Source organism: Protopterus annectens, chromosome 13.part0, assembly GCF_019279795.1.
Source record: "Protopterus annectens isolate FY-2018-M chromosome 13.part0, PAN1.0, whole genome shotgun sequence".
NCBI lineage: Eukaryota > Metazoa > Chordata > Ceratodontiformes > Protopteridae > Protopterus > Protopterus annectens.
The window spans coordinates 1,024,209,369-1,024,226,342 of NC_056747.1; the positions used below are offsets into that span (position 1 = coordinate 1,024,209,369).

The 16,974-nt window shown below is 42.0% G+C and overlaps 1 protein-coding gene across 3 annotated transcripts in view; it reads right to left on the reverse strand.

The window, feature by feature from the left end:
* The window catches only part of THRA (thyroid hormone receptor alpha), a 1,750,892-nt gene that overhangs the window by 1,504,443 nt on the left and 229,475 nt on the right, over positions 1-16,974 (reverse strand). The gene's annotated exons all lie outside the window — the stretch shown is intronic.

Consider the following 16,974-nt stretch of genomic DNA (forward strand, 5'->3'; position numbering starts at 1 on the left):
GTAAGATGATCACATATACAACTTATTAATCCAAGGTGAAGGCTCTCCAAGCCACAGCAAGCTGAGAGAACTGGCCTTTCATGGGCAGTCCTTACATTGTAGCCAAAATTGCTTCTGCTCAGCCAGCAGGGTTGTCCCCCCAAGAATCTTTGCCTACCTGAAACGGGGATGGTTCACTACCAGATGCATGCAAACATATACCATAAATAACAGGCTTCATTTTCCTAGACAACTGGGGTCTGGAAGAAGAAGAGGGAATTAGGAGTCATCATATAGAGCTTTCACAATTGTCAGTGTCAGTTTCCTCTTTTGCTAGCTCTCAAACAGCCCTGGGTGGTATACCAAACTTCTTCCAGAAAGGGGTGTCTAAGTTAGCCTACTTGAGCTCATCCTTACATTAGTAAAGCCTGGAAGAGGTGCTCATTTGGTTTTACTTGAGGCCGGATACTTTCCTTGGATGTTCCATTCAAGTCAAAATGAAAACAAGTTGTTGATTTATTTAGACGTTTTACAAAAAGGAGGAAAGTGTCATTCAGTGATTAGCTACAGAGCTATGGCTTGCTTAGTGGACAAAGACTTCCTGAGTTGGAGTTGAGTTGCTATCATGTTCAGAATTTGACACACAGACAGATAAACTAAAACTGTGACGTAGGATAAATGCAAATGAGATAGTGAAACGTGTACAGGTAATACAAACTGAGCTATGTAATTTGATGAGAATGTTAAAGTGTGTAAGAAAAGGTTCAAAGTTCTCACTACTGACAATGGTGAGTACCTGCAAGGCCAAAAGGAACTGATGATATCAGGCTGCAAATAGTGGAGATACAGGAAATAGCTGCAGGGATCATTAAGAAACTTGATCAAATTGAGTTTCATCTTACTTGTCTGGAAGACGACACATGAAAATAGAATTTAAGGTTATGTGACGTTTTAAAGGGAGAAGGGAAAAGTGACTTACTAGACAGAATATGTTTGAGGTAAAATGGGACAGACGGCTTTAATTAAAGACACCCTGGGACTTACATCAGCAAAATGTTTAACACTAGCAGAAAGAGAGGCCAGGTATGGAAATCCCAAGGCAGTAATGACTGAGATTTCAACTTATGCGAGAGAGCGAGTGCTGAGGAAACAGTGACAACCACGCAGAAAACAGGTACGGAAAGTTCTGATCATGGTGCGTTATTACTTACAGGCAACTTTAAAGAGCTCTTCTTAATTTGCTGATACGAAAAGGAAGTGAAACATAAAGGAATTAAATTTAATCTGTTATCCCCTTTAACATCAGAGGTATTTTAGAAAAGAACAAAGTTGGTGGAATGTACTCATTACCAACACATATTCCAAAACAAGACAAGGACCCTGTTGAGTGCTCATCTTACAAGCCGATTCCATTGTTGAATACAGACTATAAAATTTTTGTTTCGGTACATGAAGAAAGAGTGTAGTCCTACTACCTCTAATTCAGGAAGATCAGATATGATTTACTACAAAATAGATAAAAGACAATCTCAAAAGAACATTAACATTAATAAAGTTGAAATATACATTATTGATATATTAAAATCTTTTGACATATTGTATTGGAAATATCTATTCATACTACTAAATAATTCTGGCTTTCTAATTACATTAAATAACATACTGAAACTATTACATATAAAATAGCACAATGTACACTAAAGCCAGGCCTTTTCCATAACAAGTAATAGTCACCAATGGTACAAAAGAAGGCTGCTCACTGTACCTTTATTATTTGCAATAACTACGGAACATCTTGCTAATTCTGTAAGAAAAAAATAGCAGTACAGAGGGAAATGCAACAAATGGCATAAATTAATCTGAAATATTATTTGCAGACAATCGCTAGGATTCACTCTTTGTGCTAATCACACAGCTGGAGTTGGTCAATTAGCTCAATGGCAAGAAAATGTTATTCAAAGACGGGTATGGCTGCAATGAGGAAGACCTCATTATTGAAGCATCATCATGTCTATGAACTTGCACTGTCAAACATGACCACTGACCACGCTGGTGTTCTCCCTACAGGCCCATGTATCACATTGGCCAAGGCAATGTTCTGGACACACACACACACACACACACACACACACACACACACACACACACACACACACACACACACACACACACACACACACACACACACACACACACACACACACACACACACACACACACACACACACACACACACACACACACACACACAATGACTTGCCCTAGTGATCAAACCAAGCCAGCCATGTACAAATCCTGTGTTACACACAGTCATGGACTATTGCTTAAAAGTAAAACTCCCATTCATGTGACAGTTTTAAGATTACTATTGCAGACAATTATCTGTAGCATGTTACAATACAAAGGGAATGAGTTTAAAAGTCATATTTTCTAAGACTACATTTTTTTCCAGATAACCACTCAGATTACTGTTTTTCATGCTTTTAATCTAGTAACATGTTAAATTCATAACTTTGTCTACTGCAGATTAAGCCACACATAGACGAGTTTATCCCTTATTTACAAAATCCTATTTATTTTCTGCTTGCTTAAGTTGTGACTCCTTGGAGGAATCAATTAATATTTTAGCAAACTAGTACTGAAAGCCACATCTAAGAAGATTTTTATTTTCTTCCCTGAAACTTGGAAACCAAAATTATAAATAATCTCTCTGCCAGGCCTTTACAAACAATGCTGAGCCATTGTTTAAATATTTATAAACTTGTTTTTCTCACTAAACAGAACAGTCAACACTCAAGTGAAGTCAAATGAAACTGAACACTTTTCACCTCTGAGATTATACATGTGATGAAGAATTATCAGCCGGCCATATCGTGAACAGCTTTTTACCAACTGGGATACCAGGCATTCTTTGTGTAGCCCGCAGTTGACAAAGGACAGCTGCCAGGGCAGATCACAGCAGGGGTAACAGGAGTTTAAGAAGTGTGGTAAACCATAGCAACACTTCAACTCACATGACATTTGCTTTGAAGCTTCAAACTCAACAAGACTGTAATGGTGTTTTCCCTGTACATTCATAAATTCTACATGCAAACTCTTGATTCACACACAGGTAAATCTCATTTCAAGAAGTGCTTTAACCCAGATCACAAGAAGATAGAAAAACATGGAAAAAGTAAATAGTGTTGTAGAATTTCGGTAGCTGAGTTGTGCAACAAAAATAACCTACTTAGCATTATGAATTATGCATTATTTGACAGGGGTATGGCACATGATCATAGCATCTCTGGCATCATGCCAAAAAGGCACCTGCCAATCAGCCACATCCAGTTATGGTATAAACTGCACATGCCATGAGCCACAAGTTCGGTCAGAGAGGCTTTTTAATTGTTTTGCACATACTTACCTAATTTTACTAAAGTCTGAAAATGGATTTTATGCCAGCAAAGTGGTATTCAGTAGAAGGCCAAAAGTACAGTTTTGTACCTACCATAAATGTAGATGTTCGAGTGCTCATACAGCTGCAGTCATTACAGATGGGTTATCCTGCCGTCAGGCGGGTCCTCGGTCGTCCGAATTCCAAAGTCTAGGTCCAGCGTCATTGTCGTCGCTTCTTCCCTGACGTCAGTGCGGCAGGGGTATAAAAGAGGCAGCCGACTCCATTTTCTTCAGTTTTTCTTGCCCCAGATGTCAGGTGCCCCCAGAAGGAAGGCAAAACATAAAATTATGCAAACATGCAATGTAGATAAATCAAAAACAGTAGTTGCAAGCAAATACACCATAAAAGAATACCCCAAATAGGTTGTATGATAAAGGTGTTTGTCATAAGGCCTGTCCTAAGAGGGGATGGAGGGAGGGTAACCTGGACTGCAGCTGTATGAGCACTCGAACATCTACATTTATGGTAGGTACAAAACTGTACTATGTTCATCGTGCACACAGCTGCAGTCATTACAGATGGGTAGAATCCCAAAGCTAAGTAAGGGTGGTAGGCACTAAGTGGAACTAGGAGGGGCGAGGATGCCCTGCAGGACTGCTGTGGCAAAGCCCACTCTAGATTTTGAGTATAGTGGAAGGTGGTAGTGCTTGGAGAAAGTGTGCACTGAACTCCAAGTCCTTGGTAGGGACCCCCCTGAGGAAAGCTGCAGAGGTAGCTGTAGCCCTGGTGGAGTGGGATCTGATGTATACAGGCACTGATTTTCCATGAAATGAATAACAAAAGCGTATGCAGTGGGCTATCCATTTTGAAATTGTCTGTTTGGAAATAGCCTTTCCTTGAGCACCTGTAGCATAGGACACAAAGAGCTGCTCAGATTTCCTGAATGGCTTTGTTCTGTCCAAGTAATAACGAAGTTGTCTGTGAATGTCCAAGGAATGTAGTAGTCTCTCCCCTTTGTTCTGTGGATTTGGATAGAAGGTAGGTAAATGAATAGTCTGGTTCAAAGCTACACTGGATACTACCTTTGGCATGAAGGTAGGGTTGGTTCGTAAGGAAACTCTGTCCTGATGGAAAATGATGAATGGTTGCACAGCCATGAGGGCCTGTAGTTCCGAAACCCTGCGTGCTGAGGTAATAGCCAGAAGGAAGGCTGTTTTCAATGATAAGTATTGTAGCTCTGTTGAAGAAGCCGGCTCAAAGGGAGGCAGGGTCAGTTTTTCCAATATGAAGTTGAGGTCCCAAGCTGGGACTGGTGGTTTCCGTGGGGGGTTTATTTTTTGCCCCTCTGAGGAACTGCCTTAAAAGAGGATGTGAGAATAAAGGAGGATCTGTATTGTACTGTACAGAAATGGCTGAAGCGTGGATCTTGATGGAGGAGAAGGAAAGGCCACTGTTTAACATCTCAGCTAGGTACTGTAAAATTTGAGGTATATTTATTACCTAAGGATTCTGGCCCTTTTCTTGATTCCAGGAACAAAATCGTTTCCATTTGGCGGAGTGGGCTTTTCTAGTAGAGGGTCTTCTGGCCTCCAAGATAACATCCTGCACCTCCTTGGAGAGGAGAATCTGTTGGGAAATTAAGGTATTCTCCATGCAGTTAGATTTAGGGTTTTGAGCTGGCTGTGAAGGGTTTTGTAGTTGTGCTGGGACAACAGAAGAGGGACTAGAGGTAGGATCCATGGTGGGGAATGTGTCAGGCTCTTCAGGAATGGATACCAGTGTTGTCTTGGCCAGTCTGGAGCAATGAGAATCATTTGTGGCCTCTCTGTTCTGGCTTTTAATAGTACTTTGGTCAGTAGAGGAAGAGGCGGGAAGGCATAGACTGTCAATGTTGACCAATTGAAAGAGAGTGCATCCACTTTCCAGGCCTGTGGATGATAGGTCCTTGAACAAAATTTTTCCAACTGGTAATTTCTGTGGGTAGCAAATAGATCTATGTCTGGCTGTCCCCATGCCTGAGTTATCTTTGAGAAGACTTGAGGATGCAACTTCCATTCGTGTGGGTCTGTCATATTTCTGCTTAAGTTGTCTGCCAGTGTGTTTTCCTTCCCTGGCAGGAATTGTGCCTGTAGTTGAATTTGTAATTCCAGTGCTGTGTTCCATAGGGTCATGGCTTGCCTGCACAGGGGGTATGAATGAGTTCCCCCGTGTTTGTTTATGTACCACATGACTGTGGTGTTGTCTGTCCTTATCAATAGCTGGCCTGGATGTAGTAGGTCTTTGAAGGTCAGAAGAGCATTTTGCACGGCTAGCATCTCCTTTTGGTTGATGTATAGGTGCTTCTCTTTTTGGGACCATTTTCCCTGAATGCACTGATCTGCCATGTGTGCTCCCCAGGCGTAGTCTGAGGCGTCCGTTGTGATGATTTGAGTTGCTTGAGGTACACAGAAAGGGAGACCTGTGTTTCTTTGGCATGTTTGAACCCACCACAAAAATTCCTTTTGAAGGCATGGAATGAGTGGTATAATTGTTTCCAAGCTGTGGCTGTGTTGAGACCATAAGTTTTTTAGGTACCATTGAAGTTTCCTCATATGCAGTTTTGCACATGGTATTATTAGGATGCAAGATGCCATGAATCCCAGAGCCTACAGGACTTTCCTTGCAGTTAGTCTGGTGAAAGTTGCCATTTTGTTGAAGTATTGAGACAGTTGCCCTTGTTTGTCTGGCGTGAGGTAGGCCATCTGGGTGGTTGTATTTAAGCTGGCACCCAGGAAAATTATCTGTTGAGAAGGTATTAGTTTTGATTTCTTTTTGTTCACTAGTTTAACAGTTTTATTACAAAAGCCAGATGCTGCAATAGAATGTCCTTGCTGTCCGCTTGGATCAGGCAGTCGTCCAGATATGGGTAGATTTGTATTCCTTATTGTCTGCAGAAGGCAATTACTGATGCCAGGCATTTCGTAAACACTCTGGGTGCAGTAGATAAGCCAAAGGGAAATGTAGAGAATTGGTAATGGGTTGAACCTGCAAGAAATCTGAGGTATCTTCTGCAATCTTGTCTGATAGGGACATGCAGGTATGCCTCCTTGAGGTCCAATGTTATCAGCCAAGACTCCTTGCCCAGCATGGGAAGAAGCTGCTGTAATGTGAGCATCTTGAATTTTGGCACCTGTAGATATGTGTTCAGGATGGATAGGTCTAAGATGGGTCTACAATCTTTGTCCTTCCTTGGTACCAGGAACAGTCTGGAATAAAAACCTTGACCTTGTTCTTTTGCAGGTACCTCTTGAATGGCTTTCATATCCATGAGAGCGGAAATTTGTCTTTGTGCCTCTGCCCTTTGATTTTGTGGCAGGTTTGGCAAGCCTCTCATTTTTGGAAGGGTGTGAAAGTGGAACCTGTAGCCTCTGTCTATAATGTCCAGAATCCATTTGTCTTTTGTAACAATGTGCCAGTTTTTTGTAAATAATGCCAGTTTTCCGCCCAAAGGTGCTGCCATTAAAGCTTTGTTTGGCAGGCATAGGGGGAAGTCATTGTATCTGTTTTCTAAATGACTGTGATCTGTCTTCTCCACCTCTTTGGGGTTGGTGCTTGCCACTGCCTAGCTCTGTAATATCCTTGAGGTTGTCCTCTACCCCTTGGGCGTCTGTATCTGCCCCTTTGAGGTCTGTCCGTGGCTGGAAAAGACCAATTTTTTGAAGGCCAGTTTCTGCTGAAGCGTGGAGGTTGCACCTGCAAGAAATCTTTCACTGTTTGCATAGATTTCGCTTTTTCCTCCATTTTCTTTAGTACCTCCTCAGCTTTAACACCGAACAATACATCTTTTTGAAGTGGTGCATCTAATAATTTTGCTTTGACATGATCTGGTAAGGTTTGCTCTTTGAGCCAAGCATGTCTACGTATAACAGACCCTGTGACAGCGGCTCTACATGAGGCCTCTAAAGCATCAAAACCACACTGCAAGGTATGTTTACCCACTTGCTCTGCTCCATGCAACAAGTCCTGCAACTCTTTCAAATCTGGTTGTTCTGTTTGTGTCATTTTGCTTTTCAGCTGAGATAACAAAAACTGTTGGTACTTTAACATATGAAATTGACAGTTTAATGCCCTCATGGTCAAAGTGGCAGATGTATACACCTTTTTCTGCCACCTTTCTAATGCTCTGGAATCTCTCTCTGAAGGTAGAGGGTTTTTAGCAGTAGAGGCCTTTATTCCCTTGGGACCCTGTGAAATTGTTTCTGGGTCAGCAGTATGGCTTTTATAAAGGAACTGGTGAGAATCAGGAACCCGGTAATACCTGTCTGGTTTAACAGGGGCTGGAGGTAAAGAATCTGGATTAAGACTGGCTTCTGCATACACATCATCCAAAATATCTAAAACAGAAGGAATAGCCAGGGGCCTATGCTGGGGGAGCAGTAGAAATTCCCTGAGCCTTTTCTTGGAATCTGAGTAATCTTGGCCTTCCCAGTGGAAGTGCTCCCTCAATGTATGCAGGGTTTCCCCAAAAGAGTAGTCCTCAGGGGGGGGAGACCGAGGGAATAGACTCCTCAGCATCAGAGTCTTCAAAGGGGGAATAGGCAAAATCCTGGTCCTCAGAATGCTCTGAGGTAATAGAAGCCTGGTCTGAGGAAGGGTAGTCTTCCTCCAATCTGGGTCTTTTGTCAGAGGGGGGTTGAGAACCCCTGATGAGAGTTATCAAATCCTCAGCTATTTGAAGCATCTGCTTTTTAGGCATGGGGCCTTGAGAGGAGGTCTGAGGACCCTGTTTCTTAGTTTTCATGGCAGCTTTAGATTTAGTGAAGGATTTAATAGAGAAGGTGGAAGGCCTGAAGACGCCTTCAGAAATGGCAAGCCTCACTAAATTTTCAGTTTCCTCGCCAAGAGTGGCGTCGGTATCCGCAGAGGGAATGGGGACCGAGGAGCCTGCGACCTCGGGTACTGAAGTCACCGGTAAAATAGTGTCATCGGTAGTCAGGGGCTGCGTAGGCACCTCGCTGAGAACCGGAGAACCGGTAGTCGGCCTAAGCGTGGTCTCAGTACTCGGTGCAGACCTCGGATGTCGGTCCTTGTCTTTGCGTCTTTTGCTTAAAACTGGTGCCGGAGTATCCGACGACATGATATAATTAAATTTTTTGCCAAAATAATGACGGGCAAACTCCGCCCGACGCTTAATAGTGCGCTTGTTGAACCTAGCACAAAAACGGCAGGCCGAGACGTCGTGGTCTGGCCCTAAGCAAGGTATACAGAAAGAGTGGAAATCCTTATGCGGTATTTGCTTCCCACAAGAAATGCAATTATTAACTTTGTCTGACATCGGTCTGAGGCAATAAAAGTTCCCCCAATGGGGTACTTAGCTTTAAAGAAGACTTTGGTTGAAATACTTTCGTAAATCTCAGGAGCTGGCCGACCGGCACTTGCAAACTGCTTCTGCTTCGGCTGCCTCTTTTATTCCCCTGCTGCACTGACGTCAGGGAAGAAGCGACGACAACCGACGCCGGACCTAGACTTTGGAACTCGGCCGACCGAGGACCCGCCTGATGGCAGGATAACCCATCTGTAATGACTGCAGCTGTATGCACGATGAACATCTACAATGGAATGGACCCTGGCAATGAAAACTGATTCTTCCAATGTAAAATGTGGTCTCACTACTGGAAAAGGTACCAGATCTTATACAGGAGATTGTAAAGTACCACATACAGATATGTTTGGTCTAACCACTACACAGAGCATTGGTGCAGGAATCAGACCTCGCAGTCACAAATGGTCAGTTTCTACCACTCTGGAAAGACTTCAGCTGGGTATAAAGATACTCGCAAGGTCTGAACTGGATGTTATACCGCTGGAATTTCTGTTATAAAAAGAAAAGGTCATTTCACTCTGTCTGCGAGTTGTAGAAAGGAAAAACATTGGATGAGATCCACAGACAGTGTTAGAGCATTGCCCTGGCCAAATTAACGTGGGTAATGGTCATACAAAAGGTGTGGGCAATTGTAAAATGCAGACAGTGTGGCTTCACAATGGCCAGAATAGCAAGGTATGCTAATGTACACATAATGATATGTAAATGAAGGACCACAAGCAATTGATGTGCAAGGATTATACAAATAAAGGAACTGCAAATGGCGGACCACTTCAGAAATGTATAAAATGTCAATGTTGTTCAGTTGCACATATTCTGAACGCTGGGACTGGAAGTGTTAATTGCAGAAGGCATGCAAGGAATAGCAGCATGTGATGGGAGCTACCACTGCCTGTAGTGTTGCTTACTGTGGTCATCCACATCACCAGGAGCAGTACAGACAATGCCTGACATACTGCCAGCTCACAGACAAACTGATTATTTCTTAGTGGACAGGGACACTGTAAGGAATCTAGTCAAACAGTGACACCCACAAGCAAAATCAAGGGAATTACGTGGCATGCCAATTCTTATTGATACAATGATATATGTATCCTTGCTACATGGACTTTCCAGTGACCTAACTGGTGACATGTTGATACTGCAGACATTAGCTTCATGAATCTGTAATCAGTACTTTGTCATTATGCTCAAATATGTGGAGGAGTACATTTGATTCCCCAAGACAACAAAGGACAAACCAGTATCATGCAGGACTTTTATGACAAAGACCATTTCTGATGTCCTGAGTGCCATAAAGTGCACACATGCTGATATTAAGACATTAACGTGGTCCAGTGAACCTCTGGTACATTAACAAGAAGGCCATCCATTCCCTGAACTACCAAGTGGTCTTTAATGTCTACAGTATTATTTATAATATGTCCATGGTCATCTAAGTTGACAGGTGGACCCTGTAAGGGAATGTCAGGTATGGCATGTCTGTCCTGCACTGATGAGGCTGTATGCTTACTCTGTACCTTCACAGGGACCTCTGTAATGATGGACGTGTGTGACCTCCCCATGTTGTGTTGCAGACAGTGCCACTGTATTATCGGACTGTCATGTGAATGGTGCTATCGTTGTCAGCCAGCAGAGTTCTGTTAACAGAAATCCTAAGTTGTCTTGTTGTGCTGGACCCTCCAGCAGTGGCACCTGTAAAAGCATTAAAACACCAAGATACTGCTGTTAGCCACAGACACACACACACACACACACACACACACACACACACACACACACACACACACACACACACACACACACACGCACACACACGCACACACACACACACACACACACACGCACACACACACACACACACACACACACACACACACGCACACACGCACACACGCACACACACACACACACACACACACACACACACCTGCACCTATAATCCCCTGAGGCATGCATAGTGCTACTCATGAAAATACTACTAATGCACACACTGACATAAACACCTTGTCATGCAGGTTACTGAACTTGTAGATCACAGGTGCCTGGAAAGACAGATACGAAGGTGAGCCTTGGTCAGAATCAAACCATGTTCATTGTGCCTATGTAGCAAAGACATTAACCACTATGCCAAACTCTCCCCCTAATGAACTCCTTCTGATTTGGTGCTCCATCCATGTAGTGGACCGGCATGCTACAATGTCCCATGCTTTTTCCTCTGCACTGACTATCAATATCAGTAACCATTCATTGCTCCTATTATAGCCACCCACAACATTTACATCTTGCACCAGTTCCTGCCACATCTAGTCCCAATAGTGCTTGTTTACATCACCTTTGCCAAGGAGGTGTGCAGAGGGCCTGCAGCAGCATTCTACTATTGTGGCTAATAGACATTTTAAGATGTTGCCTCCCTTGGTTGACATACCAGTAGCCGTACACGCAAGTGTAGAATATATCAGTCAGTGGGTGCATATGCTACACTGCATCATATAATTGAGTATGACCATTGTCATCTAACCTTTATACACTTGGTTAACAGTTGTGGCTAGCACTGTGCACTGCTTCCCCCATTTTTATGCACTCTACCCTATGCCCCAACATATGGCCTTAGAACCCCACAAACTTCTCAGCATCTACTCCCACCATGGCTTCTTGTGTTCACCATTTGAATCCCCAGCCAGAAGCAGATAGAAATTTACCTTGCCAGTGTCACAAGATCCCAGTAATGTTTCCTGTTGTTGCCAATTGACTTTACCAGGAAAGACTCCTTCTTTAACTCAGTAAAGTTCCAGATCTACAGAAACTTTAGTTAAATTCTCCTACTTGTGTTGGGCAAACCGGTGCCAAGTTATTATATCATGCTGACAGGGATAGTTAGCTCAGCAGTTATGCTAATGAAGCTAGATAGCGCCACAGTTTGTGAATCGCTACCTGTGTGCACACACTATTCACACATTTCAGTGTGACACTCACATGGCAAGATGACACACAGCATGTGGCCTGTATGCTCATACATACAGCATGTGTACGCACGAAGCACCAAAAAGTGTGAAGAACTGTTTTCGTCCAGCATTTCATTTCAAAGTTAGAAAAATAATTTCCCAATCAAATGAGAAGATAAATCCTTCATCTGGTAATAGCGAAGGGACAGAAAGAGAAAGAAAAAAATATACTGGTCAAGAATGCTGACTCATGTAGGAAAATATTACAGTGTTAAGCCATATGCAATGCATACCATAAGAACACTTTGGAAGAACTACTGTACTCAACAGTTGTTCTGCTGCTAAAGTGTATCTTCACCCATGGAGTATAGTGGGTACAGGTTTGTTTCAGTCTGAAGACACCACCTAGCTTGTGCATAGAGATTATTATTCCAGGTTCCCTGAAATAAACTGACAAAACAAGTATGATTATGTAGCTGGCATTAAAGGTTAAAGGTTAAACTCTTGAGATAGAGAATACCTGATGTGGTCATATTTGACACTGATCTGCAGCACAAACATCAGGAATTCAGAAGATTTATGCATGAATGGGAATTCAAAGACCTGCAGCTTCCAGCCCACACTATTCTTAATCAAATGGTCAAGCAGAGAGAACTATTTATATGTGAAGAATTGTATAAGAACTGTAGCAAGAGCCAGGATGTCCATCACATTCCATATTAGAATATAGGAGCACTCCACCGCAGAGACACTCAGTTTTTTACCAACTCAAAAGTTAATTTGCAGGAGACTGAAAAGCATCTTTACCTACTTCATGTATGTTGCAGATACCCGAAAATCTATACAACATAAAGAGGATGAGGGAAAGAAATCAGTAGACATAAGTGTTGCTATGATAAAATGCAGAATAGAATGCTACATAATTATTTAGAATAAAAATAAAAATACAAGACCATTGGAAAAGTTTGCATCCTAAAGGAGAAAATGTTATGCAAGTGAATCAGTTTTGTTGTTCATGGAGAAGACAGAGCACTCCACAGAAGGAATCAGTGACATTTATACCCGACAAATACAATAAAATCCTAGGAAGAACAGCCTGTAACAAGAAATACAGATCACAAACCGTAATGTCTCCCTATTGAAATGTTGGCACTGGAAATGCTGAATGTTGAAAAGCAGGAAAAAAAGAAAAGGCCTAAAACCTGGAGAAGAGCAAATGGTGGAAAATCGCTCTTCTCTTTAAAACTTTTTTTTTGTGGGCGGGGGTGGAGCACACCACCTATGCCAATTCTGAGAGTGCCATACCTTTAGTAAAGGAATAATTCAAGAAATGGCACCTCGGAATTGGTATATACAAGTCCAGTCTTTTGGCCATTCTGTCTCTGCCATTCAGGATTCACTGTAGCAGATCCTGATATTACAAACGGTTGCCACTCTAAGGGTTATGGGTTGCACCACAAGGTCTTAAAGTCACATTTCCATATAAATCTGTAATGTAGCAAAAACTGTCCTAAAATGAAGATGGACTGTTCAAATGAAATAGTTTTATTCATATTTATTATTTAAAATCTGTAACATGTGGGACTAGATTGCCAATCACTGGAAGGCCTTGGAATTGCATTGCTTATGATTAGTGCTTCTGTTTTGCTCCTGGCAAGAGAAAAAGCAGAGGGGCGTTATATCCTAGCCTTCCTAGAGATTACTAATCACTGGAAAGCCTGAAAAAGTGCTTCTTAGGAGCCAGTGTGGGATTCTGGTTTATTGATTCCTGCTGGTCTCTGATTGGGCTGTGTGTATGGGACTTCACTGAAATGTCTGGTTGGAGTTTGGGTGAGAACCTCTTCAAAGCCTTTATGCAGCTTGGCTGTCTGTTGCTTTCAGCTGCTGCAGATTCTGTCTAGGGTACATACCAAGAAAAGACTACAGTAAGTTTCTTGAACTCAGTAACACCTGAGTTATTACTACTTCTTAGGAAGCAGCTTGGGATTAAACTTCTTTGTTTCTGGTGAGAGAAGAAGCTAAGGATCATAGATCCTTAGCTGTATGCAGCTGTGTTGAGACCAACACTATCTCCACTGCCAGACAGATAGCACCACCAGTAAGCAACTCCAAACATCATAGGTGCTAATCCCCCAGGCAATGTCAGTAAGCACCTAGAACCATGGATCTGTACTTTCCAACAGTCTCTATAGCAAGCTTGGTTGAAATGGGCATCTTAAGACAATGCAGCAATTGTTTCATGTTTATTGACAGCCACCTACTTACTTTAACAAGCTGACAGTGTATGAGAGATGCAGTTATGTAATGCTGTTGAAGGCAAAATGCTCCCATGAAGACACTACAAATAACAAGCAGGTTGTCAGTACCACAACACACTAAACCTCCCACTCACAGATCAGACCAAACACATAGACCTACGTGTACTGAGGTTCTGAAAAGTAGCCTGTCTAAAGCACAAAGGCCTCCTAAATGTAACCTAAGAAACGAGAACTCTCAGCAACCTCAAAAACACACAACACATGCAGCATCCACCTTGAAACATACAGCTAAAAGTTGCAGTGTTTCAATTCAAAAGCCCGTAAGGCAAACCCCCACGCAATCCAACATCCTAGTAAAAGGTGACTCCATTGTGAGACACACTGATGCACCACTCACTAGGCTATGTAAGGAAATGCTCATGGCAGGTGCCAGGATGCACCTCAAGTATACATATGACATAGACATAGTACATGTGGGTGTAAATGACTTGAGACTTGCTTCCTTAAACTATATGAAAACAAGCATGATGGAGCTCTTGGAATATGTGTCCAAGGTAGGTAAAAACTGGGTCTATATTATTTCTTCGACAGCTTAGATTGTTGAATGCTCAATAATCGACACCTAAGCGTCAAAGTTTCAAAATCGCGAACAGCCATATAAGTGAGTTCTTTCCTCGGGAAAGAATTTGCTTGGCTATTATCGGGGATTTGCCCTTTCCCCAATGTACAGCGATCTCAGAGTTGGTATATTTAGTTAGGGGGTGGGGGCACAGCCCTCGTTGAGGTGAAGCCCCCCCTACTATATTTAGGTTGAAAAGTTAATTTTATTTCCGAACGGTCTAGTGAATTCTTTCCAGAGAAAAGAATGTGCATATATGGCCATTCGCGATTTTGAAACTTCGACGCTTAGGTGCCGATCATTAAGCATTCGACAACCTAAGCTGTCAAAGAAATAATATAGACACTAAAAACCTAGCCTTGAGAACATAATTTTACCATCATCAAGAATGATGCCGTAATAAGAACTAATGAATATGTACTTCAACAACTGGCTTAACTTGCAGCTTCATTCAAGGGGGATCCAATGTATGTCAGCCTGGGAGGAGATGATAGGCAGTCCTAACTACTTTGCCAAGACTGGCTTTAATCTATTCCCACAAGGCTTTCACATATTGGCTAAAACCTTGCCCACCTCTATAGTGCCTTTATTAGGCAACATCATTCCTTCAAAACTTCCGACAAAACAAAACAAAACAGAATCTGGATAACATAAAAGTATTGCTGCTCAATGCTAGGAGACTTAACAGAAAAAAAACTATACTCCCTAGAAACACTCCTTACCCTTAAAAACACAGATACATGCATCACCACTGAGGCTTTGTTGAAGACCACTGACAGCACTCCAACAGTCCAGGGTTTCAACACTTAGCACATGTTCAGTCTTACTACACTAGATGAAGGCACTAAATGGGGTGGTGTCTCCATATTTGTTAAAAAAGCAATTCACTTCTGGACTAGTGAGACAAGATAACAATATGGAACTGCTCAATGTTCAGCTTAATTAATTAAATTAAATTATAATTAACTAATTAATTAATTAATTAATTAGATTAACTGGGAGACGTGTACATCCTCTAATTCCATAAAACGTTTGGAATACATATTAGAGGATGTACACGTCTCCCAGTTAATCTAATTAATTAATTAATTAATTAATTAATTAATTATAATTTAATTAAATTAAATTAATTTAATTTAATTTAATTAAGTTAATTAGTTAGTTGAAGTCCCCAAGGAGAATGGTGATTGGCTTAATGCATAGGGATTCCATATTGGTTAGATAAGAATTATGGGATGAGGGGGACATAAAGGGGATCCTATACTTAACTCTTATGTGATAAGTGGTCTTGCTAATGGTAAGCTGAACATTGAGCAGTTCCAAATTGTTATCTTGTCTCACTAGTCCAGAAGTGAATTGCTTTTTTAACAAATATGGAGACACCACCCCATTCAGTTGTCCTAGTAAGATTTTCCTGATATTTACTCAGTTGCCTGCTACAGCAAAAGCCAAGGTTCACAGAGAGCTTACAAAGCATCAAAGGGATCTCATTGTTGAAAGATATCAGTCAGGAGAAGGGTACAAAAAGCTTCCACAGCATTGGATATACCATGGAACACAATGAAGACAGTTATCAAAAAGTGGAGAAAACATGGGACAACAGTGACGCTGCAAAGAACTGGACGTCCCTCCAAAATTGACGAAAAGACAAGATGAAAACTGGTTGGGGAGGCTGCCAAGAGACCTACAGCAACAGTGAAGGAGCTGCAGGAATTTCTGGCAAGTACTAGTTGTGTACTACAAGTGACAACAACCTCCTGTATTCTCCATATGTCTATATGACTATGGGGTAGGGCTGCAAGATAAAAGCCTTTTCTTACACAGAAAAACATCCAGGCCTGGTTAAAATTTGCAAAACAATACATCACGTCTCCCAAAAGCATGTGGGAAAATGAGCTATAGTCTGATGAGACCAAGGTTGAACTGCTTGGCCACAATTCTAAAAGGTACATTTGGCGCAAAAACACTTCACATCACCAGGAGAACACCATCCCCAAGGTGAAGCATGGTGGTGGCAATATCATGCTTTGTGGTTGCTTTTCTTCAGCTGGAACTGGAGTCTTAGTCAAGGTGGAGGGAATTGTGAACAGTTCCAAATACCAGTCACTTTTGGCCCAAAACCTTCAGGGGTCTGCTAGAAAGCTGAAGATGAAGAGGAATTTCACCTTTCTACAAGACAATGACCCCAAGCATACATCCAAATCAATAAAAGAATGGCTTCGCTAGAAAAAAACTAAAGTTTTGGAATGTCCCAGCCAGAGCCCAGACCTAAACAATATAGAAAATCTGTGGGGTGACCTGAAGAGGGCTGTGCACAAGAGATGCCCTCGCAATCTTACAGACTTGGAGCGCTTTTGCAAGGAAGAGTGGGCAAATATTGCCAAGTCAAGATGTGCCACACTGACAGACTCCTACCCAAGAAGACTGAATGC